At 35.4% G+C, this 10,974-nt stretch overlaps 1 long non-coding RNA gene across 1 annotated transcript; it reads right to left on the bottom strand.

Annotated features, from left to right (window-relative positions):
* Nucleotides 1-228: 228 nt before the first annotated feature.
* LOC145780025 (uncharacterized) lies at nucleotides 229-1,754 on the bottom strand. Its single transcript, XR_014290590.1, has 3 exons — nucleotides 1,603-1,754; nucleotides 1,170-1,278; nucleotides 229-668 (listed from the first exon to the last, which is right to left on the bottom strand). It is a non-coding gene; the product is annotated as an uncharacterized LOC145780025 (long non-coding RNA).
* Between the last annotated feature and the right edge of the window lie 9,220 nt (nucleotides 1,755-10,974).

Here is a 10,974-nt window from a genome sequence, read left to right as displayed (position 1 = left end):
AATATTTGTAAAGAAAAAGTAATGTTCCAACAAACCCTGTGTGATGTTCCAACAAACCCCAGCACCGGGGTTTGTTGGAACATTTGACTGCTGTTGGTAAAATTAAATTTATGAGAAATGTTTTAATGTGTGGTGAATTTTTCTTTATTACAGTGTTAGACAACAGGTTAGTCAAGGTTATTGAGAAAATTTTACTTTGAATTGCAAAGGGTTCTTTTGTTACGTGGACTTTTCTAGAAAATGTTCCAACAAACCCCAGTCTCCCCTACATTAAATGTATGAAATGGCGAATGTTTCGTTCAACACAATACTGCAAATCAGCTTTACAATGAGTGTAGACTTTAAATCAATGTGAAAAACGCCTATTTGCTGTCTAGAAATAAGTATCACAATGGTGCAAAGTATTTCAGGTGTAACAAAACCAGAAATGATCTTCAGTCGATCGGACTCACACGGAGTTGTGACACGGAGTTATTTGTGGAATTTCCATTGGATTCAAACTTTAACGCGGTTTTTAGCTCTCCTAACTGTCTTTCGTCGGATTGTTAGGTAAAGCACAAAACTTCCAACCAAACACAACAGTGTGAACAAAGTGATGTGAATGATGAGGTGGTTGTGATTTACTTCCGTTTGTCTTCCATCTTGTTGCTTAGATGTAGACAGGGATTCTAAACAGACAAAAACAATTTGATATTAAAATTTAGGAAAACTTAATGGCAATAGTAATACACGGATTTAACATAGCTTAGGCAAGACATAAACGCCGAGTGTTTTATTTGCTACGCCAAGTGAACTTTTTATTTTTTGTATAGCTCTGCCATCTATGTGAATGCTTAGCGAAAGATGTAAAATGGTTTTGTAACAGCAAAATTGCTAACAGGAAAGTTTTAAAAAGGTTTCTAAACATGAGGACACTTTCTGCATTGTGTGCTCTGCATCTGTCTTGCAACAATCTGTTTTGGGTTGGAACAAAATTACAATATTCTAACGTCATAAAACTTCAAATTATTGAATCTTAAACCTTTAACCGATTTCATTTGTTTGTAATAAAGTTTCAAAAAATTAGAAATAATTAAAGCCAATTTAAGTTCCATAGAAGTTATCACAATTATTTATCGATCTTGCAGCCATCTGTTGATCTTTTATTTATTGCTTGATTTGTTAAAAACCTTTATGGACGCATGTTTTTTCATCTTCAGCTAATTGATATCCATCCCCACAACTGCATACCCTTCCATTCTCCTGTTGATGGCAAAACTGCTCGCAATCTCCATTATTCTAAGAGGAATAACAAAGTTATTGATGTCGAAGTGAGAGACTATGGAAATGGACAAGTCTTTAACTACCGGTACTGGTACCGCAAAAGCACTCGTAGTAAAAAAAACAAAAAAAACTTGGAAAAACTTGTTCATATAAAATCTTTGACCACCATTTTGCATCTGTAGGTTACACGATCAAAGTAGTTGTATTTTATCACCACAGTGTTGTTTAATTGCTTAACAGTTATATTGAGTAAATCTCCTCCGGTATTCACGAACATAAAGCATTAAACTCAAATTCTTGACATTTTGCATGAAGAGATTACTGAGCTAGTGAGCTTACCTTAAAGCAATCAACTGCAGGTTGAGAAAAAATATAAATCGGACCGGAAGATATCAATGTTTCATCTTGTCCAATATATCCATCTTTCGATCGGTGGTTCCCTTTAAATTTTGATATATTTTTTCTATTCGTTGAAGCACGTTGGACTTTATTTTCCCTGTAAACGGTTTTTCTTTTTTGTGACGTAGTCTCAATTTCTTTTCGGCTATTTCGTTTGGGTGACCTTTTTTGAATATTATGAGGAGCAGAATGAGAAATGGGAACACTTGGTTCTCCACTGATGTTATTTAAATTATCTTTTCCAGGTGGAGAGCGCCTTGCAGTGTCCTGAGAAAAATGTCCGTAGTTGTTTGGGTTGTAAGTATCATTCATGTCGGGTATTGGTGGAGGAAGAGGATACACCATTGGCATAACTGGGACAACAGATGCAGCAGGCATAACATATCTGTAGGGAAAAAGCGAGGAAAGCATTGTTTGAGAAGAAGATGGAAGAAATCCGTTGTATCCCTGAAGTACTGGCATTTGTCGAAAAGGGTATTGAAGAGTTGATTGATTTAAAGAAAACAGTTGAGGTTGACGAAGCTGATCTTCCCATTCCGCATGATGAAGATAAATAAAAAGAGGAGGTGGTGGTGTAGATGGAAAAAGATATTGTCCGTAAATTGGAAAGAAGTTGACGTTTATAGGCTGAGAACGAAGTGGTCGTTTCACCAAGTGATCAGAATAAAGCCTCTTGTCTTTTTCTAGCATCTTCTCCTTTGGATGCTTCACAACATTTTTCACATGCAACCACTTTGAGTGCAAAGCATCTTGTGCAATGCTATCATGGTCTTTGTTTACCGACAATGACAAACTAATCTGTTGCTCGCGAGTTGAATTGTTCGTAGCAATTGTATCTACAAACGATAAATTATGTTGTTTGAAACGTGGCACTATTGAATGCACTTTCAATCTTGAACCTAATAACGGCTTGGGAGGTTTTGACTTCCGTGTTTTGTTTGTTAAAGAAGCCTTTTTTGCAGATATTGTTTCTATGAGAGTTGTTTGCGTTGTTAATACGACGTTACTTGAAGCTACAGAAGCTGCCGAAACGTGATCTTTTATTAAATCTTTCAACAAAACAGAAGAGGCTGGCCGATTTAGATTTTCTAATAAACTTGAAGAACTGTTTAAATTCATAAGATATTGAAAAACATCTAACAATGTAACATTTTCGAATTTAAAGCTCTTTGTAAAACCCTCATTTGAAGAAAGATGATGCTTATTTTGCCGTGTTGGAGCGGACTTTTCCTTCACGTTTTTACCTCGTCGAAAATGCTTTGATCGTTTCAAATCAGAAGCAGCTGAGTTTTTTATTGTATGTGTGTTGGGTTCGTGAATGTTTGACTTTTTAAGTAATGGTATTTTAAGAAATGCTTTGTTTGCACTCTTCTTAAGATAAGGTAGTAAATGTGGTGGAACGTGAAGATGAATGTTATCTTTGCTCCACAAAGAAGACGATGTTTGATTGTGTATATGTTTTTCAGTAGTAGCATTATCTTTGTTTCTTCTACGATGGACGAGTGGTTGCAGTAGTGGTGGTAGTGGCTTGCGGTGTGTGTGGGATACAGGAACAAGACGATATAAAACATTTGATGGATGTAGATGACGATGAAGCATACCATGATGTAAATGTAGAGGATTTTGCTGCAACACAAGCTTTTGTTGAAAAGGCTTTAGAATGATGGTAGGGGAGCTATGGTTGAGAGACTTTCTAGACACCGGTTTCTTTTTTCTTGATATCCTTGGGACGTTTGATAAGTGAATCAAAGTTTTTTTTGCAAGCTTTGTCGTATTTTGATCCAAGGTAAGACCAGAAGACTTTTTTTGAGAAATATAACTTTTGTTTTGATCTGTCTTTATTAGTTGCATATCTTCTCTGTAAGCATGTTGAAGTTCTTCTCTCTTCTTTGCGGTACCAGTCATCCAACGAACAGTTACCTTAGTTGCATTCTTAATAGCAGTAAAATTCTGAAACGCTTTAGTTGTTGATGAAGTTAGCTTTTTGATACTTTTAAGTTTTTTATAGTGCCTTTGTTTGCGAATTGAGTTTGTTTTTTTGAACAATTGAGAAGTTAATTTCATAGGCTTTTCTGATTTATTAACCTGACGTGGACTGTCCAAATGTGGTTGCTTCAGTTCTAGTTTAAACAAACGTTCCGTTCCTTCCATATGTCTGCGGAGGATATGAGGAGCCACTGGAAGAGCGTGATAAAGAGTTTTATTGATGTAAATAGTATGTTGATGCTCCTGAGGTGGTGGTGGTGGGGGAAGAAGGTGATGTAAAGCGATTGATTTTGAAGAGTTTATTATTAAATTAAACTTACGTGGAGTAAGAGAATGCTTTGAATGTGACACAATACGTACACCAGCCCCCATAACTGATGCAGACTTGTAACGCTGAAGTTTGTGTGAAGTTGAGTTATTTTTAAATATTTCACTTTTCAAAAAGCGTGATAGTTGTCTTTTTTTATAAAGCAATGGCTTGGGAGGACCTCGGAGTTTTGGAGGAGGTTTGAGAAAGTGCTTTGTTATGTTTAATTTTAAAGGTTTGGATTTTGTTGATAAAGTAGTCTGCACATGTATATTTCTGTCACTAATATTACTTTTGTGAGTCATTCTGTTCTGAATCGTTTTTTTAATCAATGAAGTTTTATTCCTTTTCGGAGTTTGAAACACTAAAGTTGCATTCATTGATTGGAAATCTGACATTGACTTTGCTTTCATAGATTTATCAAGTGGATTCAGTTTTTTTGAACCTGTTTTTTCTTTTTTCCATTTTGGTTTTGGTGCTAGTTTTGGGACATCAAACCTTTGAGCTCTTTCAAAACGCATAGGAAGTCTTTCAATTAAACGCATCGAAGTAGTCGTCCAGTTTGTCTTTTTGTTTTCTAAGTAATGCTTTCGTAGGTGAGGAGGAAGTGGATGGACTCTATAAGAAGAGTTGTTGATAAAAACAACTTGAGGTTGTTTCAGAGGAGGTGGAGGTGGAAAATGATGTACTATGTGATGGATTGAAGAATTCTTAATTCTGAGAAATGTTTGTTTGAAAGCAGAAGTTGGACTACTATTAATCTGCGAATGATTGGTGCTAGTGCGTTCAAGAAGGGGCATAATTAATGGTGATATTTCATGAAACAATACAGTATAATTTGCTGACCTTAGCTTATGAAGATAAAGGTGGTATATGTGAGGCGGTATTGGAAAAGCTTGATAAAGAGTTGCATTTAAAATAGTTGAGTGAAACTTGTGTTGTGATTTCTTGAACGAATGTGTGGGTAAAGTTTTATTTTTGGTTTTTTTCACATGCGATCCACCACTAACAGGTTTCACTTTTAACACCTTTTTTACACGTTTTGTTTTTGTTGCTTTGATGTTAGTATTATTGTGCATCACGAATTTCAGTTTGCCTGATAAAGTTTTTGAAGAGTCACTACTAACTTTTAAAGGTTTCGATTTATCTGTGGGAGTTATATCCACATCAGCATCACTACTTCTGAGTGTCACATTTGTAAGGATGGAAACTGGATGTGTCTTTTGTAAACTTTGTTTCTTTATTACACGAATTTTTTTCAATAATAAACGAGTCCTTTGGAAGGGATTTATTTTTTGTTTTCTCTTTGCCTTACTTGATTTCAAATGACGAAACTCAGTCTTGTTTAATGCACGCACATCATGTGCAAGTTTCTTCAATGGTATTAACCTTTTGATCGTTTTTGGATCTTTCGAAATATTCAAGGCTTTGATAAGATGAGGAGGAAGTTGGAATGCATAGAATGAGGAATCGTTGATGTGCATCAGGAATGGTTGGCTCAAGGGAGGATGTGGGAGAGGAAGTGGAGAAATTGGGAGAAAAGGATAAAGGGAACGAGTTCTTTGCTTGATTGACGAATTTTTAATTTCAATAACTTGATGTGTCAACAAAGGAGCTGAGATTGGTCGGATGCGATAATTCGAAAGTTTATTATGGAGTGGTGTTGGTGAAAAATAATTGAAAAGATGTTTAGATTTTAATGCTTTTGTGTGCCTATGTGAGAATCGTTGTGATTGTGGAAGCTTCTTTGATTGGTGAGTTTGTTGTTGTTTCGATGGTTTAAGTTTTTTCCTGGACACTTTTGATTGGATAATAATATCGGTGACATTGTGCATTGACTTATGCACGTGATCTATTATTTTGGTCGCTTTTGTTTTTTGAACTTCATTTCTGCCTTTGGAAACGTTTTGCTTATAAATTCTTATCTTGTTACCTACTTTCTCTGAAGTCAGGTCCGAGATTAATTTACGTTTAGGAATCACCTTTGCTACAAAGCTTTTGTTGAATGTTTTTGTTCTATTTGAGTGCATGAAGTGATGTAGTTTCTTGCGAATAATTTCGTTTGGCGAAAACTTTGATAACTTTGAAAGGAGACATTCAGAATGCTTTGACGAGTGAACGCGTTTCAAAACATGTTGAAAAAGATATCTTTTCAGTCCTTCGAAATGTTTGTTTGATTGAAGTGGAACAGGATGAGCATAGTACAAGGAGTTGTTGATATGAACAACAAATGGTTTTTGAAACGGTCGCGATAGAAGTGGCTCATGATGTAGTCGCTGTAAGAATAAACTATTCCTTGATTGATTTGTCGACTTCATCGATTGAATTTTGTGTCTGTAGCAATGTAGATGTTGAGGAAAGAGAATGGGATGATTATGAATTCGTTCTTTCCTTATTATCAGAGGTTGGATGTGACTTGCAGACAAAATACGACCAAGGGTTGAAGCTGACACCTTGAACACTCTGTAAGCTGTTTTCTTAGACAATAACGAAAAAAGATCTTTGCTGGGTTTTTGTGTGTTATTCAATCGAACGCTAAGTTGAGACACACTTGATGGAAGGTGAACATGATCGTAATGCAATTTCTTATGTAATACTTTTGCAAATGGATTCAAGTTATGAAAACGTTTCATTCCTTTTTTCGACATTTGTATTTTTGCTTGTTGAGAGATATGAAACCTTTGAGTCCCTTCAAAATGCATTGGAAGTCTTTCGATTAAACGCATCGAAGTAGTCGTCCAGTTTGTCTTTTTGTTTTCTAGGTAATGCTTTCGTAAGTGAGGAAGAAGTGGATGGAGTCTATAAGAAGAGTTGTTGATGAAAACAACTTGAGGTTGTTCCAAAAGAGGTGGAAAATGATGTAGTATGTGATAGATTGAAGAATTCCTGTTTTTGGGAAATGTTTGTTTGAAAGGAGAAGTTGGATTTCTATTAATCTGCGAATAATTGGTGCTAGTGCGTTCAAGAAGTGGCATAATTATTGGTGACATTTCATGAAAAAATAAAGTATAATTTGCCGACCTCAGCTTACGAAAATAAAGATGGTATATATGAGGCGGTATTGGCAAAGCTTGATAAAGTGTAGCATTTACAATAGCTGAGTGATTTTTGTGTTGTGGTGTCTTGAACGAATATGTGGGTAGAGTTTTTTTTGGGGTTTTCTTCACATGTGATCCACTACTTACAGGTTTAACTTTTAACACCTTTTTTACACGTTTTATTTTTGTTGCTTTGATTTTAGTATTATTGTGCATCACGAGTTTCAGTTTGTCCGATAGAGATTTTGAAAAATTACTACTAACATTTAAATGCTTCGATGTATCTATGAGAGGTGTATCCACATCGGCAAATCTACTTTTCAGGAAAATGTCATTTGAACTAATCGGAACTAGATGCTTCTTTTGTGAAATTTGTTTCTTTTTTACTTGAACTTTTTTCAATAATGTACGAGTCCTTTGGAAGGGATTTAGTTTTTGTTTTCTGTGCTTTTTACTTGATTTCAAATGATGAAAGTCAGTTTTGTTTAATGCACGCACACCATGTTCAAGTTTCTTGAATGGTATTAACCTTTTGATCGTTTTTGGATCTTTCGAAATATTCAAAGCTTTGATAAGATGAAGAGGAAGTTGGTATGCATAGAATGAGGAATCGTTGATGTGCATCAGGAATGGTTGGCTCAAGGGAGGATGCGGGAAAGGAAGTGGAGAAATTGGGAGAAAAGGAAAAAAAGAACGAATTCTTTGCTTGATTGACGAATTTTTAATTTCAATAACTTGATGTGTTAACAAAAGAGCTGAGATTGGTCGGATGCGATAATTCGAAAGTTTTTTATGGAGTGGTGTTGGTGAAGAATAATTGAAAGGATGTTTAGATTTTAATGCTTTTGTGTGCCTCTGTGAGAATCGTTGTGATTGTGGAAGCTTCTTTGATTGGTGAGTTTGTTGTTGTTTCGATGGCTGAAGTTTTTTCCTGGACACTTTTGATTGGATAATAATATCGGTGACATTGTGCATTGACTCATGCACGTGATCTATTATTTTGGTCGCTTTTGTTTTTTGAACTTTATTTCTGCCTCTGGAAACGTTTTGCTTATAAATTCTTATCTTGTTACCTACTTTCTCTGAAGTCAGGTCCGAGATTAATTTACGTTTAGGAATCACCTTTGCTGTAAAGCTTTTGTTAAATGTTTTAGTTCTATTTGAGTGCATGAAGTGATGTAGTTTCTTGCGAATAATTTCGTTTGGCGAAAACTTTGATGACTTTGAAAGGAGACGTTCAGAATGCTTTGACAAGTGAACGCGTTTCAAAACATGTTGAAAAAGATATCTTTTCAGTCCTTCGAAATGTTTGTTCAGATGAAGTAGAACAGGATGAGCATAGTACAAGGAGTTGTTGATATGAACAACAAATGGTTTTTGCAAAGGTCGCGATAGAAGTGGCTCATGATGTAGTCGCTGTAAGAATAAACTATTCCTTGATTGATTTGTCGACTTCATCGATTGAATTTTATGTCTGTAGTAATGTAGATGATGAGGAAAGAGAATGGGATGATTGTGAATTCGTTCTTTCCTTATGTGACTTGCAGACAAAATACGACCAAGAGATGAAGCTGACACCTTGAACACTCTGTAAGCTCTTTTCTTAGACAAAGACGAAAAAAGATCTTTGCTGGGTCTTTGTGTGTTGTTCAATCGAACGTTAAGTTGAGACACATTCGATGGAAGGTGAACATGATCGTGATGCAATTTCTTATGTAATACTTTTACAAATGGATTCAAGTTATGAGAAATTTTCTTCCTTTTTTTCAACATATTTTTTGTTGCTGGTTTAGGGACATCAAACCTTTGAGCTCTTTTAAAATTCATTGGAAATGTTTCGATTAAACGCATCGAAGTAGTCGTCCAGTTTGTTATTTTTTTTTCTAAGTAATGTTTTCGTAGGTGAGGAGGAAGTAGATGGACTCTATAAGAAGAGCTGTTGATGAAAACAACTTGAGGTTGTTCCAAAGGAGGTGGAGGTGGAAAATGATGTACTATGTGATGGATTGAAGAATTCCTGATTCTGGGAAATGTTTGTTTAAAAGGATAAATTGGACTACTATAAATTTGCGAATAATTGGTGCTAGTGCGTTCAAGAAGGGGCATAATTAATTGTGATATTTCATGAAACAATAAAGTATAATTTGCTGACCTCAGCTTACGAAGATAAAGGTGGTATATATGAGGCTGTATTGGAAGAGCTTGATAAAAAGTAACTTTTGCAATAGCTGAGTGATTCTTGTGTTGTGATTTCTTAAACGCATGTGTGGAGAGCATTTTCTTTTTGGTTTTGTTCACATGTGATCCACTACTTACAGGTTTAACTTTTGACACCTTTTTTACACGTTTTGTTTTTGTTGCTTTGATTTTAGTATTATTGTACATCACGAGTTTCAGTTTGCCCGATAGAGTTTTTGAAGAATCACTACTAACTTTTAAATGCTTCGATGCATCTGTGGGAGGTTTATCCACATCAGCATCACTACTTTTGAGGAGAATCTCATTTGAACTAATCGGAACTGGATGTTTCTTTTGTAAACTTTGTTTCTTTATTACATGAACTTTTTTCAATAATGAATGTGTACTTTGGAAGGGATTTAGTTTTTGTTTTCTGTTTGCCTTACTTGATTTCAAAAGACAAAAGTCAGTTTTGTTTAATGCACGCACACCATGTTCAAGTTTCTTCAATGGTATTAACCTTTTGAACGTTTGTGGATCTTTCAAAATAATCAAAGCTTTGATAAGATGAGGAGGAAGTTGGAATGCATAGAATGAGGAATCGTTGATGTGCACTAGGAATGGTTGGCTCAAAGGAGGATGTGGGCGAGAAAGTGGAGAAATTGGAAGAAAGGGAAAAAAGTAACGAATTCTTTGCTTGATTGACGAATTTTTAATTTCAATAACTTGATGTGTCAACAAAGGAGCTGAAATTGGTCGGATGCGATAATTCGAAAACTTGTTGTGAAGTGGTGTTGGTGAAGAATAATTGAGAGGATGTTTAGATTTTAATGCTTTTGTGTGCCTCTGTGAGAATCGCTGTAAATGTGGAAGCTTCTTTGATTGGTGAGTTTGTTGTTGTTTTGATGGTTTAAGTTTTTTCCTGGACACTTTTGATTGGATAATAATATCGGTGACATTGTGTATTGACTCATGCACGTGACCTATTATATTGGAGGCTTTTGTTTTTTGGGCTTCATTTTTGCCTTTGGAAACGTTTTGCTTATTAATTTTTGTCTTGGTACCTACTTTCTCTGAAATCAGGTTCGAAATTAATTTTCGTTTAGAAATCACCTTTGCTACAAAGCTTTTGTTGAATGTTTTAGTTCCATTTGAGTGCACGAAGTGATGTAGTTTCTTGCGAGTAATTTTCGTTGGCGAAAACTTTTGTGACTTTAAAAGGATACGTTCAGAATGCTTTGACAAGTGAACGCGTTTCAAAACATGTTGAAAAAGATATCTTTTCAGTCCTTCGAAATGTTTGTTCAGATGAAGTGGAACAGGATGAGCATAGTACGAGGAGTTATTGATATGAACAACAAATGGTTTTTGCAATAGTCGCAGTGGAGTTGTTTCATGATGTAATCGCTGTAAGAATAAACTATTCCTTGATTGATTTGTCGACTTCATCGATTGAGTTGTGTGTTTGTAGTAATGTAAATGATGAGGAAAGAGAATGAGATAATTATGAATACGTTCTTTTCTTATAGCTAGAGATTGGACACGACTTGCAGACATAATACGACCAAGGGATGAAGCTGACACCTTGAACACTCTGTAAGCTCTTTTCTCAAACAAAGACGAAAAAAGATCTTTGCTGGGTCTTTTTGTGTTATTTACTCGAAAGTTTAGTTGAGACACACTTGATGGAAGGTGAACAGGATCGTGATGCAATTTCTTATGCAAAGCTTTTGAAAATTCAGTCAACTTATGAGAAATTTTCATTCGCTTTTTCAAGTTTGGCTTTGATGCTAGTTTTGGGAC

Source organism: Aplidium turbinatum, chromosome 11 (genome assembly GCF_918807975.1).
Source record: "Aplidium turbinatum chromosome 11, kaAplTurb1.1, whole genome shotgun sequence".
Classification (NCBI taxonomy): Eukaryota; Metazoa; Chordata; class Ascidiacea; order Aplousobranchia; family Polyclinidae; genus Aplidium; species Aplidium turbinatum.
This window is presented reverse-complemented; position numbering and strand designations above follow the sequence as displayed.